The 11,896-nt window shown below is 41.9% G+C and overlaps 1 pseudogene; it reads left to right on the top strand.

Annotated features, from left to right (window-relative positions):
- The first annotated feature begins 875 nt into the window (after window positions 1-875).
- Window positions 876-1,654, top strand: LOC129644715 (40S ribosomal protein S4-like; annotated as a pseudogene).
- Window positions 1,655-11,896: the final 10,242 nt, after the last annotated feature.

The following is an 11,896-nucleotide window of genomic DNA, read 5'->3' as shown; positions in this document are numbered from 1 at the left end:
TTCTATCTAATCTCCAAGTCACTAATCAAAATGAGGATTGTAGCCTGTAAGGAGAAAATTCGTCATGAAGGATTCCATGTCTGTGAAAGTTTTTTCATATAGGTGGCCAATTGTAATCAATCTCTGAAACGAGTTATGTTTTATGTGTATGTGTGTGTTGAGAAAGGACCACACTTCATTTGTGTGGGGAGGACAAGAAGTACCCTATAAAAGCCTGTGGGTTCTGCAAGATTCAAGCTGTACCACTTTTGTACTGATTAACACCTGGCAAATTCCTTTCCCTCTCTAGCAGCCAATTACGTCTCTAAAAAAAATAAAATAGCAATGATAATATTACTAAATTCACAGGGTCATTGAAAAGATTAAAGACAATAATGTATGTGCATTGCAAGCTATAAAAAATACATATATTAATATCTTTTAATAAAGCCAATGAAAAAAGACAAATCAAGCTGAATCTAAAGGAACTCTATTGCTACCTGCATCAGCAAATCAAGATAAGACAGTCGCTATTTTTTTTTCAATAATAGCTCAAAGGCAACTAACAGTATAACCTCTATTGCAGGTAGTTTCTGAGAAAATACAGAGTCGGTATCACTTTAGAAATGTCTTAGGGGATAGATTTTCCTGGAGGAGGAAATGGCAACCCACTCCAGTATTCTTGCCTGGAAAATCCCATGGACAGAGGAGCCTGACAGGCTACACTCTATGGGTCACAGAGTGAGACACGACTGAACATGCATGCCAAAAAAAGGGAGATCGATTTTACGAAAATGTTTGTTTTACCTTCCTTTTAATGAGAAGTATTTTCCCAGTTTTGGTCTAAACTTTCTATATTTTAAAAGAAAGTCGCTCTTTTGGTGCCTAGAGCAGCCATGACTCAGGGTCCCAAGAAGCGTGTAGCATCTGAAACGTTGGATGCTGGACAAAGTGACTGGTGTGTTTGTTCCTCGTCCATCTACCTGGCCCCACAAGCTGAGGAAATGTTTCCCCCTAACCATTTTCTTAAGGAACAGACTTAAGTATGCCCTAACAGGAGATGAAGTAAAGAAGATTTGCATGCAGCATTTCATTAAGATGGATGGCAAAGTCCGCACCAATATAACCTACCCTGCTGGTATTATGGATGTCATCAGCATAGATAAGACTGGAGAGAATTTTCATTTGATCTACAACACCAAGGGTCGCTTTGCTGTTCATTGTGTTACACCTGAGGAGGCCAAGTGTAAACTGTACAGTAAGAAAGATCTTTGTAGGGACAAAAGGAGTCCCTCATCTGGTGATCCATGATGCTCGCACCATCTGTTACCCTGATCCCCTCCTCAAGGTGAATGACACCAACCAAATTGACTTGGAGACTGGTAAGACTACTGATTTCATCAGATTTGACACTGGTAACCTGTGCATGGTGACTGGAGGTGCTAACCTGGGAGGAATTGGTGTGATTACCAACCAGGAGAGACATCCAGGTTCCTTTAATGTAGTTCATGTGAAAGATGTGAATGGCAACAGCTTTGCCACACGGCTCTCAAACATCTTCCTTATTGGTAAAGGCAACAAACCTTGTATCTCTCTTCCCTGTGGAAAGGGTGTTCTCCTTACCACTGCTGAAGAGAGAGACAAGAGACTGGCAGCCAAACAGAGCAGGGGATAAAATGATCTCTATGTGATGTGATTGGAAAAGTCTTTGTACCTAATTAAAGATAATTCCAAGTGATTAATAAAAAAAAGAAAAAGAAACTCAACTACTAAAGTTAGAAATGGGTGTGGTGGCCTCTTAAGAAAAAGGCATACTATTTGATTAAAATCTCAGCTCTTCTGATAGCTTGGGTTAACTAACATTCAAGAATAAATTGATGTTTTTTTCTGTTGTGTCATTTAAAACTGCCAGGGTTATCCATTCTAAGGTTTACCTTTATTATCAGACCCCTCTGCCATCACCCAAAATTAAATTGCTGGCTTTCCTCAAAATGTTCTTATTTTTGATCAGATAAAATTTGCCTTCTGTGTAGTTTCAAGATGAATAGGGTGTACATGGGATTTGGGCTTCATGTTGATTGAAAGTATAGCTCTCTAGCAACAAGGATCTTGCTGGCTGACTTCTGTTTCATGTAAACACAAGCAGAACAGAAAGAAAAATGTGTTACACTCTTGTATGTGTTAGCTCAGGCTATCATAACACAGTAACAGGAGTTGGATGGTTTAAACAACAGACTGATTTCTCATAGTTCTGAAATCGGTAAAGTCCACGATCAAGGTGCTGGCTGATTTGGTTCTTGATCAGGGCTTTGCTGCTAGAGTGTAGATAGGTGTATTCTCATTATGTCCTCACATTGAACGGAGAAAGGGAGAGAGAGAAAGGGAGAGGAAAAGAGAAATAGAGAGGAGGGAGAGAGAATGGGAGAGGGAAAGAGAAGTAAAGGGAGAAAGGAGAAGAAGCAAGCAAGCTCCCTGGTCTTTATAAGGGCACTAATTCCATGATGGGGGCTCCATCCTTATGACCTAATTATTTCCAAAGTCCTCACCTTCTAGTACCATCACATTGGAGATTAGGGCTTCAACATATGAATTCTAGGGGGAACAGGAATCAGTCCATAGCGCTGTAGAGAGAGACAGCTTCTCTGCAGCAAATCCTCAAATGGGATTGTTCTTGCTTGCTTTGGAGACAAAACATAAACAATTAATTATTCCAAAGCTGGCTGAACAGTAGAGGAACTAAATAGAATTTCAATCAATGACTTTTGAAAACAAAGTAGTCTTAGGACTCCCCCGGTTCAAGGGTGATTTGAAGAAGGAATAGCTTGTGAATGCTTGTAAAATCTCATTTCAATAAATTTGAGAGAGATGGAAGTGGCATTGCTACATTCCAATTATATTTAAATGAAATGATATTAGAGCACAGAGGTGGTGTTACTGGGTTGAATTTGGTTTATCTAAATAAAGCCGGCATTGTTTTTATGTCCTGGTTTTTCCGTTTCTTCTTCATTTTCATCTCCTTTCCTCTGTACCATGTTAAGGTACCTGCCTTGGAGATATTCTTTCCCTCATCTCTAGTTCTGACAATTTCCTCACTCTCATTTCTTTTCAACCTCCTTTACTCCTCTGGGTCCCTAATGTAACAATACTGATACAGTAGAAAGCACTAATTCTGAACCATAACCGTGTTTTCATTAAGCAGATCCACTGCCATGTGGACAGGGACTTGTGAACACATCTGTTCTACAGGATTTTTCATTTAAAATAATTTTCTGAAACCACATCAGCAAAGTACTACTATGATAAACTATCCCCAAAGACATGGATGTAGTTTTGCTAATCACAACTCTAAATTAAAATGACATGTAATCATGGGATTCTACTTGTATTTATTCGTTCTCATGCATTTATGAAGGTAAACTCTGAGCTAGTGTTATTTGGATGTGGATTTCATGTTTTGTTCCCACATCATTGAACTTGGGGAAGGAAATGGCAACCCACTCCAGTGTTCTTGCCTGGAGAATCCCATGGACAGAGAAGCCTGGTAGGCTGCAGTCCATGGGGTCACACAGAGTCGGACACGACTGAAGCGACTTGGCAGCAATCATTGAACTGGGCCTTTATGAAGTTGCTGGATCCCTTGGCATTCAATGGCAAGGCTATTAGCCTTGGTTAGGAAGAAAATTTGTGGAAAAACACACTATGCTAAATTAGCTAGTAACTGCTTCTGCAAAAATTGTACCCAGTTTCACCTGTGATAAACTTATGATGGAGTTCATAAGATCCAAGAGGCTGAATGATATCATTCTAATAGTCTGCCATTGGTTGGCTTGATTGAAGAGGTTAATATTAGTCCTTGAATAATACTCCTTGCTTCTTTTCCAAAGTCTTATAAAGTGCAACTGAAACTAAAGGCACAATGCAGCTGTCTCTCTAATATTGAATTTCAGATGAGTAATACCCAAAAGCAGGGGTCCCCAACCCCCAGGCCATGGACTCTTACATGTCTATAGCTTGTTAGGAACCAAGCTGCACAGCAGGATGTGAGCAGCAGGTGAATGAGTGAAGTTTCACCTACATTTACACCCACTTGCCATCACTTGCATTGTCATGTGAGCTCTGCCACCTGTCAGATCAACAAGGATATAAGAAATGCAATGCGCCAGAATCACACCAAAACCATCACATACACAACCCAGGTCCATGGAAAAATTGTCTTCCACAAAATAGGTTCCTGGTGCCAAAACTGCTGGGGACCACTGCCCAAAGGGGATTGCAGCATTTTATATCTGCCTGTAGCTAGCTCCAGGACGGTTTCCTATGAAGAGAAACTTGGCTCTAGATGGGCAGTCACTGAAATCACTGGGATGGATTTTAGCCATGTTAGTTTAGTACAGTGACTCTTAAATGGGGTTATTTTATCCCTCTTCTCCACTGCAACCAAGGGCATTTGGTGACGTGTAGAGACATTCTGGTGGCTAGAACTTGGGGGAGGTGGTGTATCTAGTGAGCAGAGGCCACAGATGGTGCTCAACATGTGATAATGCCCAGGACAGTCCCACACAACAAGAATGATCTGACCCCAAATGCTAATAGTGCTGAGACTGAGAAACCCTGGTTTCAATAAGGAGCATGTTTGGACCTTAGCAGTTAAAAGGTGGAAGGAGTATGGCAGCCCAAACTATGGACTATAATGCAGCTACCAAACAGTGACTTAGAGCTATGTGTCTCAATTTGTAGAGCTGTTAAAGATGTACTAAGTGGATAAAAGCAAGTTACAAGTGATGATGATAATAATTATTATTATAACCAATCTTTATTGAGAAGTTACTCGGTCATTACATTAAATGCTTTAATTACATCATCCCATTAAATTCTTCCAACAATATGGGGTACACATTGTTATTAATCCTGCCTTTATATACACTGACACTGAGGCATGGAGAAATTAGGGGAAGTTGCCTAAAATCACACATGTTACAGCCTCCAGAGCTCACCTGCGTCATCACTTTATGTGTGCTGTGTGTGTTAAGTCACTTCAGTCATATCTGACTCTTTGCGACCCCACCAGGCTCCTCAGTCCATAGGATTCTCCAGGCAAGAATACAGGAGTGGGTTGCCATTTCCTCCTCCAGGGAATCTTCCCAACCCAGGGACTGAACTCAGGTCTCTTACATTTCTTGCATTGGCAGGCAGGTTCTTTACCACTCGTGGCACCTGGGAAGCATCACTTCATATATATGCACAAATACAATGATATGATACTAAAGAGTTTAACACAGCAATGGTTTTACCTCGACCCCCTCTCTAACTAGGGATGCTACTCCCCAAAGAAAAGCTCTTTTAATCATTTTTGCTTTAGATCTGTATAAATTCACAACTCCAGATAATTACTAGACTTAAAAAATAGAGGCAACTTGTTGATTTGTTTATCTCATGTCTTATTTATCTCATGTAGCTCACTCATACTTTGTGATCCCCTCTCTTTCTTCCCTCTCAGCTCTCTTTCTTTTAAAAAAATAGTATCATTCTACTTCTGTTGGTCACAGTTGCAACTTTGAATAACAGTGTAGTGTTTTGCTCTTATCATTTCCTAAATTGTATCACCTAGAGCCAGACATCCTGGAATGCTAAGTCAAGTGGGCCTTAGGAAGCATCACTACGAACAAAGCTAGTGGAGGTGATGGAATTCCAGTTGAGCTCTTTCAAATCCTCAAAGATGATGCTGTGAAAGTGCTGCCCTCAATATGCCAGCAAATTTGGAAAACTCAGCAGTGGCCACAGGACTGGAAAAGGTAGTTTTCATTCCAATCCCAAAGAAGGGCAATGCCAAATAAAGTTCAAACTACAGCACAATTGCACTCATCTCACACGCTAGCAAAGTAATGCTCAAAATTGTCCAAGCCAGGGTTCAACAATACATGAACCATGAACTTCCAGATGTTCAAGCTGGATTTAGAAAAGGCAGAGGAACCAGAGATCAAATTGCCAACATCTGCTGGATCATCAAAAAAGCAAGAGAGTTCCAGAAAGACATCTATTTCTGATTTATTGACTATGTCAAAGCCTTTGACCATGTGGATCATGACAAACTATGGAAAATTCTTCAAAAGATGGGAAAACCAGACCACCTGACCTGCCTCTTGAGAAATCTGTATGCAGGTCAGAAAGCAACGGTTAGAACTGGACATGGAACAAAATACTGGTTTCAAATCGGGAAAGAAATACGTCAAGGCTGTATATTGTCACCCTGCTTATTTAACTTATATGCAGAGTACATCATGAGAAATGCTGGCCTGGATGAAGCACAAGCTGGAATGAAGATTGGCAGCAGAAATATCAATAACCTCAGATATGCAGATGATACCACCCTTATGGCAGAAAGCAAAGAAGAACTAAAGAGCCTCCTGATGAAAGTGAATGAGGAGAGCAAAAAGTTAGCTTAAAACTCAACTTTCAGAAAACTAAGATCATGACATCTGGCCCCATCACTTCATGGCAAATAGGAAGTGTTTCATAGGGAACAGTGGCAGGTTTTATTTTGGGGGGGGGCTCCAAAAGGCACATGGTGACTGCAGCCATGAAATTAAAAGACGCTTACTCCTTGGAAGAAAAGTTATGACCAACCTAGACAGCATATTAAAAAGCAGAGACGTTACTTTGCTATTATATAGCTATGTCAAAGCTATGGTTTTTCTAGTAGTCATGTATGGGTGTGAGAGTTGGACTACAAACAAAGCTGAGTGCCGGAGAATTGATGCTTTTGAACTGTGGTATTGGAGAAGACTCTTGAGAGTCCCTTGGACTGCAAGGAGATCCATCCAGCCCATCCTAAAGGAAATCAGCCCTGAATATTCATTGGAAGGACTGATGCTGAAGCTGAAACTCCAATACTTTGGCCACCTGATGCGAAGAACTGACTCATTGGAAAAGACCCTGATGCTGGGAAAGACTGAGGGCAGGAGGAGAAGGGGATGACAGAGGATGAGATGGTTGGATGGTATCACTGACTCAATGGACATGAATTTGAGTAAACTCCAGGAGTTGGTGATGGACAGGGAAGCCTGGCATGCTGCAGTCCATGGGGTCACTAAGAGTTGGACATGACTGAGCGACTAAACTGAACTTAACAGAAAGTGTATCACAACTCCCTCCCTATATACTCTTTGTATATCTCCTCTCCTCTCTTACCATTGCCATAATCTTTAACATTTATATAGGCCTACAAACATCATCAAGTGTTCTGCAGTTGTCTTGCAGTTGATGCAAGAAGTTGAAAACTATCTCCAGGGACTTCCCTGATAGTCCAGTGGTTAAGAGTCCAACTTGCAATGCAGGGGACATGGGTTCAATCCCTAGTCAGGGAACCAAGATCCTCCATGCAGCAGAGTAACTAAAGCTCACTCGCTGCAACTGCAGAGTCCACGTGCTGCAACTGAAGAGCCCGTGGTCTGCAATGAAAGATCTCACATTACACAACTAGGGCACAGCACAGTCAAACAAATAAATTAACAAATATTTTTTTAAAAAAAACATTAGCCAGAGTTTACATAGCTGTGAAGGTGGGTTATTTCTGGATCACATAGGGACTAGACTGCAATTCCTTCTCTTCAGGACGTATATGTCCAGCCTTGAGTGGAGATAGGTGATCAAGGTACAAGGGCCAATGAATGCTGTCGTTCTGAGTAAAGACCATTCTCGAATCCCCTATTTTCAACCCATTTCTCACCCCTCTTCACTCTGCACCCAGATCTGCCATCTCCTGGATTCCCAAGAGCCCATCTCCAACTTCCTATGTAGTCCTTCACCGACTTAGTGCTTTGAAAAACGCTACAGAAATATGTATTTTATCTGTTTCTGCTGATATTTTATTGGTTCACATTTTAATTATTTTAATGGATAACAAAGTGTGGCCTCCCAGAGGGAAATTCAGATGTCCTTTCTCTCTATGATTGATGAGCCCAGCACAGTCTCTTTCAACATGTTGGAGAGTCAGTTCCTCAGGGCCCTTTTGATCTTGGAAGAAGCCTCCTTGGAGAGTTGACAACAACACTTGTAAGACTGCTGCTCTCGGCAACCATTAAATGAAAAGCTCGAGTATTCCCTTAAGATAGCTACACATCTCTTCAGAGCACTCCCAGGTGAAGAAAATCTGGCTCTGTACAGGAAGCCTGTGCAGTGGGAGCCTGGGAGTCACTAAGCATCAGTTCTGACCGTGGACCAGCTTCCATTTAACCCATGTCCTGCCTGGGAAGTGGAAGGAAATCTCACCAGGAAAGGATTCCTGGAATCTTTCACCGGTTTAATGCTCAAATATAGACAGGGAGGAACTTCCCTGTTGGCCCAGTGGGTGAGACTTCACCTTCCAAAGCAGGGGGTGTGGGTTTAGCCCCTGGTCAGGGAGCTGGGATCCCACATGCCTCACCCGCCAAAAAAAAAAAAAAAGGTAAAACAGAAGCAACATTGTAACAACGTCAATAAGGACTTTAAAAATGGACAAGTACACACTGCTATATTTAAAACAGATAACCAACACAGATGTATAGAACAGTCTTTTGGACTCTGTGGGAGAGGGAGTGGGGGGATGATTTGGGAGAATGGCATTAAAACATGTATAATATCATATAAGAAATGAATCGCCAGTCCAGGTTCGATGCAGGATACAGGAAGCTTGGGGCTGGTGCACTGGGATGACCCAGAGGGATGGTACAGGGAGGGAGGTGGGAGGGGGGTTCAGGATTGGGAACACGTGTACACCCGTGGCGGATTCATGTTGATGTATGGCAAAACCAATACAATATTGTAAAGTAAAATAAATAAATAATTTAAAAAAAAAAAAACAAAAAACAAATAACCAGTAATGACCTGCTGTACAGCACAGGGAACTCTGCCTAACATTGTGTGGCAGCCTGAATGGGAGGGGGTCTGAGGGAGAGTGGATAGATGTGTTTGTATGGCGGAGACCCTTTGCTGTCCACTTGCAACTGCCACACTGTTAATGGGCTATCCTCCAGTACAAAATTAAAAGTCTGATTTTTTTAAATGGTCAACATCAAAAGCATTAAAAAAAAAATAGACAAGGAGTCTGGAACATTTTGGTGCCGCTCTAAGGAAGAAGGCTTGAGAGTTCAGCTGTCCTAAAGTGGATGGTTGTGGTCATGAGAAGGGACTTTATCTGGCCAGGAGATGTTTCTGTTCCTCTTCCTCCACTCCTACTTCCAAATAATGGACCATAATGATTCATAGGTGTTCTGTCATAATTTTCCTGATATCAGCTGGCCTTGAATAAACCCAATTGAATGAATTTACTTTCTATTTAGAAAGATTTTCCCAAAGTCTCCTAGTATATAGGAACTCTCTCTTTCCTACATGAGAGAAATTGACAATGATTCTCTCCATTAGGATATAATTCAGTGAACCAGTGAAGTTGCTCAGCTGTGTCCGACTCTTTGTGATCCCAGGGACTGTAGCCTACCAGACTCCTCCATCCATGGAATTTTCCAGGCAAGAATACTGGAGTGGGTTGCCATTTCCTTCTCCAGGGCATCTTCCTGAGCCAGGGATCGAACCCAGGTCTCCTGCATTGCAGGCAAATGCTTTACCATCTGAGCCACCAGGGAAGCCACCAGGATATAATGGTGGTTTGTTGTTGTTGCTAAGTCCTGTTCAACTCTTTGTGACCCCGTGGACTGTAGACTGCTAGGTTCCTCCGTCCATGGGGATCTCCAGGCAAGAATACTGGAGTGGGTTGCCATTTCCTTCTCCAATAATGCTGGTTTACCTACTAGTTTATTTATCTAGACAACACATAGAAAGCCATCACAAACAAACAAAACCAAACACAGAGAGAAACACACAAACAGCAGTGAAATTTGCAAACAGAGCACATGGGATATGCCCTCTCCTGTGAGGGATGTGGGGTGTGAGTCCTAGGAACAACTGAGCTGGTGGTGGAGGGCAAACCACTATCTTGGGGATCTGGGAATGCTCCCAAAAGACAGACAAATATCCAAGGGCCAGGTCTTCATTAGAAACCTCAGCTAGGGAGAGTTTATTACACCTCACACTCTGATCTTGTGCCTGGTTATTGTTTGAAATGCACACCTGGAATATTCTTCCACCCTTGGAACTTTCCAGAGCTGCATTTATGCACCAACCTGTCTCATCTCACTTTCACTCTACATTTTCTCTCTGCTTTGGTTTTGGAACATACTCTGTAGTCACTAAAAATCCCTCTAGTGATGGGGGGCGGGGGGGGAGTAAAAATCTCTTCTTTTAAACTTAGGTTTTGCATCACCTAATTAAAAAATTCCTTATTTTTAAAAATTATTTATCCCATATTCAGGGTCTAAAGTCCTTCTGCTAGGCTCTTAGAAAGGGAATTTTGATAGAGGCTCAGAGCAGATAGCTGCCCTAATCTCATTGAACACTCTAAGGGGAGCTTATGAGCTTTAACTCAGATTGAGTCCTGATTCCACTTCTTAATAAGACCAACCTGGCACATTCCAAAGCAAAAATTTCCTGACCTGACTACATATCAAAATGGCTTGTGGTATTTTAAAAAACCCAGAATATATCCAAGACCCAGACCTACTGTATCAGAATCTCTAGCCTGGGGGGTCAGGAATCTGCATACTCTCAAATTCCCCCAAATGATTCTGAAATAGCTTCCCTGTGGAGGTGTGTGCAGGTCACTGTATTAATATATATTAATCCCTTCTAGCAATGTGTCTTCCAACATCTGGATATAGTTTGATGAACTTTTGAATTCTGAGGACTGACTTTACACTTGCAGCACCCAGTACAAAGTGAGTTCATGTTGTTTTTCATGCTAGTAATAAGATTTTTGTATCTACATCAGTGTTATTGACCCTGGCTGCACATTTGAAAATCACCTGAGGAGCTTTTTTTTTTTTTTTTTGCATGTGGGATCTTAGCTCCCTGACCAGGGATTAAACCTGTGTTCACTGCTTTGGAAGAGTACACTCTTAACCATTGGACAGTCAGGGAAATCCCTCAAGAAGCTCTTGAAATGTCTGATGCCCAAGAGCAACCACTAAAGATTCTAAAAGAAGTAGTCTGAGGTGAGGATGGGCATTGGCTATTTTTAACAAACTGTCTGGGCAATTCTCTTGTGCACTTGGGGTTGATAATCACTGCTCTATGCAAAGGCTTAAGAAGTTGATGAATGTTTTGACTTGTGGACAATGTATCAGTCAGCTGTTGCTGTGTAACAGACAACTGCAAAAATCCCACAATAATAAGCATCATCTATTCGTGCATCTCTGAGGGAGACTGGGCAGCCCTAATGATTCCAACATGGTTGGCTGAGTGCAGCTTCAGGCCATGGGTTTAGTTTATCTTGGGTTCATGTGACGCTCATTCCTTTGGGACCCACAGGTTACCTGGGGCAAGTTCTCTTCATGGCAATGATAGAACTGCAAGAGAAGTGAGTGGGAACATGTAATGTCTCTGGAGGCCTAGGCTCACTTCATCACACTTTCACTTCCTCTTGTGTTCTACAAGCCAAAGTCAGTCACATGGCCAAGTCCAGCAAGACCAGGCTCTGCAATCTAATAACTTTAAGCTACTTCCCTCGGCTCTGGTGCTCATTGGTGGTGTTTTGAACAAAAGGATGGTTGAGAATTGCTGTCTCAGGCTGCAATTCCCTTCCAGACTTAAAAACTCCAAGGTAATTTTTATTTCCTCCATCTAGTGAACCTTGTAATTTAAAAATAATCTCCCAAATCGCCATCTTTCTGCAGCCATGTATTCACCCTTCTTTTTTAAGAACATTTAGAACATGTTGGGGACTACTCTGGTGGTCCAGTGGCTAAGACTCCATGCTCAGTGTAGAGGTTCCAGGTTCAATCCCTGGTTGGGGAACTAGATCCCATAGGCGGTAACTGAGAGTTCACTT

Source organism: Bubalus kerabau, chromosome 2, assembly GCF_029407905.1.
Source record: "Bubalus kerabau isolate K-KA32 ecotype Philippines breed swamp buffalo chromosome 2, PCC_UOA_SB_1v2, whole genome shotgun sequence".
Lineage (NCBI taxonomy): Eukaryota > Metazoa > Chordata > Mammalia > Artiodactyla > Bovidae > Bubalus > Bubalus kerabau.
The sequence above is the reverse complement of the archived record's forward strand: the minus strand, read 5'-3'. Positions and strand labels throughout refer to the sequence as shown.